The following is a 5,477-nucleotide window of genomic DNA, read 5'->3' as shown; positions in this document are numbered from 1 at the left end:
TATTTTCAGAAAATCACGATTTTGTGAAAATTGACACGTTTCCCCTACTTCCACGCCAGGGGGGCGTCAATATGTTGTGAGGTACCCCAGGACAGTCGCCCAAATGTGGGTGAAGTTTGCGAGTCATGGGCGCAAAGTCGAATTTTGGGTGAAAAACCGCATTTTCATACTCTAAAAATTTCAGACAAGTGTCAGACTTCCAGGCAGGGGAAAACCGCAGGAGGCGTACCGAGGAGGCTTCCAGGAGCCTGGGGAAGATTATCCAAAAGTGCCCTTGACACTTAGAAATATTTTCAGAAAATCACGATTTTGTGAAAATTGACACGTTTCCCCTACTTCCACGCCAGGGGGGCGTCAATATGTTGTGAGGTACCCCAGGACAGTCGCCTAAATGTGGGTGAAGTTTGCGAGTCATGGGCGCAAAGTCGAATTTTGGGTGAAAAACCGCATTTTCATACTCTAAAAATTTCAGACAAGTGTCAGACTTCCAGGCAGGGGGAAACCGCAGGAGGCGTACCGAGGAGGCTTCCAGGAGCCTGGGGAAGATTTTCCAAAAGTGTCCTTGACACTTAGAAATATTTTCAGAAAATCACGATTTTGTGAAAATTGACACGTTTCCCCTACTTCCACGCCAGGGGGGCGTCAATATGATGTGAGGTACCCCAAGGCAGTGACCTAACTGTGGGTGAAGTTTGCGGGTCATGGGCGCAAAGTCGAATTTTGGGTGAAAAACCGCATTTTCATACTCTAAAAATTTCAGACAAGTGTCAGACTTCCAGGCAGGGGGAAACCGCCGGAGGCGTACCGAGGAGGCTTCCAGGAGCCTGGGGAAGATTTTCCAAAAGTGTCCTTGACACTTAGAAATATTTTCAGAAAATCACGATTTTGTGAAAATTGACACGTTTCCCCTACTTCCACGCCAGGGGGGCGTCAATATGTTGTGAGGTACCCCAGGACAGTCGCCCAAATGTGGGTGAAGTTTGCGAGTCATGGGCGCACAGTCGAATTTTGGGTGAAAAACCGCATTTTCATACTCTAAAAATTTCAGACAAGTGTCAGACTTCCAGGCAGGGGGAAACCGCCGGAGGCGTACCGAGGAGGCTTCCAGGAGCCTGGGGAAGATTTTCCAAAAGTGCCCTTGACACTTAGAAATATTTTCAGAAAATCACGATTTTGTGAAAATTGACACGTTTCCCCTACTTCCACGCCAGGGGGGCGTCAATATGATGTGAGGTACCCCAAGGCAGTGACCTAACTGTGGGTGAAGTTTGCGGGTCATGGGCGCAAAGTCGAATTTTGGGTGAAAAACCGCATTTTCATACTCTAAAAATTTCAGACAGGTGTCAGACTTCCAGGCAGGGAGAAACCGCAGGAGGCGTACCGAGGAGGCTTCCAGGAGCCTGGGGAAGATTATCCAAAAGAGTCCTTGACACTTAGAAATATTTTCAGAAAATCACGATTTTGTGAAAATTGACACGTTTCCCCTACTTCCACGCCAGGGGGGCGTCAATATGATGTGAGGTACCCCAAGGCAGTGACCTAACTGTGGGTGAAGTTTGCGGGTCATGGGCGCAAAGTCGAATTTTGGGTGAAAAACCGCATTTTCATACTCTAAAAATTTCAGACAAGTGTCAGACTTCCAGGCAGGGGGAAACCGCAGGAGGCGTACCGACGAGGCTTCCAGGAGCCTGGGGAAGATTATCCAAAAGTGTCCTTGACACTTAGAAATATTTTCAGAAAATCATGATTTTGTGAAAATTGACACGTTTCCCCTACTTCCACGCCAGGGGGGCGTCAATATGATGTGAGGTACCCCAAGGCAGTGACCTAACTGTGGGTGAAGTTTGCGGGTCATGGGCGCAAAGTCGAATTTTGGGTGAAAAAACGCATTTTCATACTCTAAAAATTTCAGACAAGTGTCAGACTTCCAGGCAGGGGGAAACCGCCGGAGGCGTACCGAGGAGGCTTCCAGGAGCCTGGGGAAGATTTTCCAAAAGTGTCCTTGACACTTAGAAATATTTTCAGAAAATCACGATTTTGTGAAAATTGACACGTTTCCCCTACTTCCACGCCAGGGGGGCGTCAATATGATGTGAGGTACCCCAAGGCAGTGACCTAACTGTGGGTGAAGTTTGAGGGTCATGGGCGCAAAGTCGAATTTTGGGTGAAAAACCGCATTTTCATACTCTAAAAATTTCAGACAAGTGTCAGACTTCCAGGCAGGGGGAAACCGCCGGAGGCGTACCGAGGAGGCTTCCAGGAGCCTGGGGAAGATTATCCAAAAGTGTCCTTGACACTTAGAAATATTTTCAGAAAATCATGATTTTGTGAAAATTGACACGTTTCCCCTACTTCCACGCCAGGGGGGCGTCAATATGATGTGAGGTACCCCAAGGCAGTGACCTAACTGTGGGTGAAGTTTGCGGGTCATGGGCGCAAAGTCGAATTTTGGGTGAAAAACCGCATTTTCATACTCTAAAAATTTCAGACAAGTGTCAGACTTCCAGGCAGGGGGAAACCGCCGGAGGCGTACCGAGGAGGCTTCCAGGAGCCTGGGGAAGATTTTCCAAAAGTGTCCTTGACACTTAGAAATATTTTCAGAAAATCACGATTTTGTGAAAATTGACACGTTTCCCCTACTTCCACGCCAGGGGGGCGTCAATATGTTGTGAGGTACCCCAGGACAGTCGCCCAAATGTGGGTGAAGTTTGCGAGTCATGGGCGCACAGTCGAATTTTGGGTGAAAAACCGCATTTTCATACTCTAAAAATTTCAGACAAGTGTCAGACTTCCAGGCAGGGGGAAACCGCCGGAGGCGTACCGAGGAGGCTTCCAGGAGCCTGGGGAAGATTTTCCAAAAGTGCCCTTGACACTTAGAAATATTTTCAGAAAATCACGATTTTGTGAAAATTGACACGTTTCCCCTACTTCCACGCCAGGGGGGCGTCAATATGATGTGAGGTACCCCAAGGCAGTGACCTAACTGTGGGTGAAGTTTGCGGGTCATGGGCGCAAAGTCGAATTTTGGGTGAAAAACCGCATTTTCATACTCTAAAAATTTCAGACAGGTGTCAGACTTCCAGGCAGGGAGAAACCGCAGGAGGCGTACCGAGGAGGCTTCCAGGAGCCTGGGGAAGATTATCCAAAAGAGTCCTTGACACTTAGAAATATTTTCAGAAAATCACGATTTTGTGAAAATTGACACGTTTCCCCTACTTCCACGCCAGGGGGGCGTCAATATGATGTGAGGTACCCCAAGGCAGTGACCTAACTGTGGGTGAAGTTTGCGGGTCATGGGCGCAAAGTCGAATTTTGGGTGAAAAACCGCATTTTCATACTCTAAAAATTTCAGACAAGTGTCAGACTTCCAGGCAGGGGGAAACCGCAGGAGGCGTACCGACGAGGCTTCCAGGAGCCTGGGGAAGATTATCCAAAAGTGTCCTTGACACTTAGAAATATTTTCAGAAAATCATGATTTTGTGAAAATTGACACGTTTCCCCTACTTCCACGCCAGGGGGGCGTCAATATGATGTGAGGTACCCCAAGGCAGTGACCTAACTGTGGGTGAAGTTTGCGGGTCATGGGCGCAAAGTCGAATTTTGGGTGAAAAACCGCATTTTCATACTCTAAAAATTTCAGACAAGTGTCAGACTTCCAGGCAGGGGGAAACCGCCGGAGGCGTACCGAGGAGGCTTCCAGGAGCCTGGGGAAGATTTTCCAAAAGTGTCCTTGACACTTAGAAATATTTTCAGAAAATCACGATTTTGTGAAAATTGACACGTTTCCCCTACTTCCACGCCAGGGGGGCGTCAATATGATGTGAGGTACCCCAAGGCAGTGACCTAACTGTGGGTGAAGTTTGAGGGTCATGGGCGCAAAGTCGAATTTTGGGTGAAAAACCGCATTTTCATACTCTAAAAATTTCAGACAAGTGTCAGACTTCCAGGCAGGGGGAAACCGCCGGAGGCGTACCGAGGAGGCTTCCAGGAGCCTGGGGAAGATTATCCAAAAGTGTCCTTGACACTTAGAAATATTTTCAGAAAATCATGATTTTGTGAAAATTGACACGTTTCCCCTACTTCCACGCCAGGGGGGCGTCAATATGATGTGAGGTACCCCAAGGCAGTGACCTAACTGTGGGTGAAGTTTGCGGGTCATGGGCGCAAAGTCGAATTTTGGGTGAAAAACCGCATTTTCATACTCTAAAAATTTCAGACAAGTGTCAGACTTCCAGGCAGGGGGAAACCGCCGGAGGCGTACCGAGGAGGCTTCCAGGAGCCTGGGGAAGATTATCCAAAAGTGTCCTTGACACTTAGAAATATTTTCAGAAAATCATGATTTTGTGAAAATTGACACGTTTCCCCTACTTCCACGCCAGGGGGGCGTCAATATGATGTGAGGTACCCCAAGGCAGTGACCTAACTGTGGGTGAAGTTTGCGGGTCATGGGCGCAAAGTCGAATTTTGGGTGAAAAACCGCATTTTCATACTCTAAAAATTTCAGACAAGTGTCAGACTTCCAGGCAGGGGGAAACCGCCGGAGGCGTACCGAGGAGGCTTCCAGGAGCCTGGGGAAGATTTTCCAAAAGTGTCCTTGACACTTAGAAATATTTTCAGAAAATCACGATTTTGTGAAAATTGACACGTTTCCCCTACTTCCACGCCAGGGGGGCGTCAATATGATGTGAGGTACCCCAAGGCAGTGACCTAACTGTGGGTGAAGTTTGCGGGTCATGGGCGCAAAGTCGAATTTTGGGTGAAAAACCGCATTTTCATACTCTAAAAATTTCAGACAAGTGTCAGACTTCCAGGCAGGGGGAAACCGCAGGAGGCGTACCGACGAGGCTTCCAGGAGCCTGGGGAAGATTATCCAAAAGTGTCCTTGACACTTAGAAATATTTTCAGAAAATCATGATTTTGTGAAAATTGACACGTTTCCCCTACTTCCACGCCAGGGGGGCGTCAATATGATGTGAGGTACCCCAAGGCAGTGACCTAACTGTGGGTGAAGTTTGCGGGTCATGGGCGCAAAGTCGAATTTTGGGTGAAAAACCGCATTTTCATACTCTAAAAATTTCAGACAAGTGTCAGACTTCCAGGCAGGGGGAAACCGCCGGAGGCGTACCGAGGAGGCTTCCAGGAGCCTGGGGAAGATTTTCCAAAAGTGTCCTTGACACTTAGAAATATTTTGAGAAATTTCCGATTTTGTGAAAAATGACCCCTTTCCCCTACTTCCACCCTAAAGGGGCGTCAATATGTTGTAAAGCACCCCGAGACAGAGACCTAAGCGTGGGCAAAGTTTGGGTCTGATGGGTGGAACACTGAAAAAAACGCGATTTTTCCACTTAGAACAAACATAGAACTTTCAGACTTCCAGGCGGGGGGAAAGCTCTGAAGCTGTACCGAGGACACTTCCATGGCCCCCGGATCGATTTTCAAGAACGAGTCCTTGGGACTTTGAAATTTTTCGGCGATGC

This window comes from Ranitomeya imitator, unplaced genomic scaffold (assembly GCF_032444005.1).
Source record: "Ranitomeya imitator isolate aRanImi1 unplaced genomic scaffold, aRanImi1.pri SCAFFOLD_361, whole genome shotgun sequence".
NCBI lineage: Eukaryota > Metazoa > Chordata > Amphibia > Anura > Dendrobatidae > Ranitomeya > Ranitomeya imitator.
The sequence above is the reverse complement of the archived record's forward strand: the minus strand, read 5'-3'. Positions refer to the sequence as shown.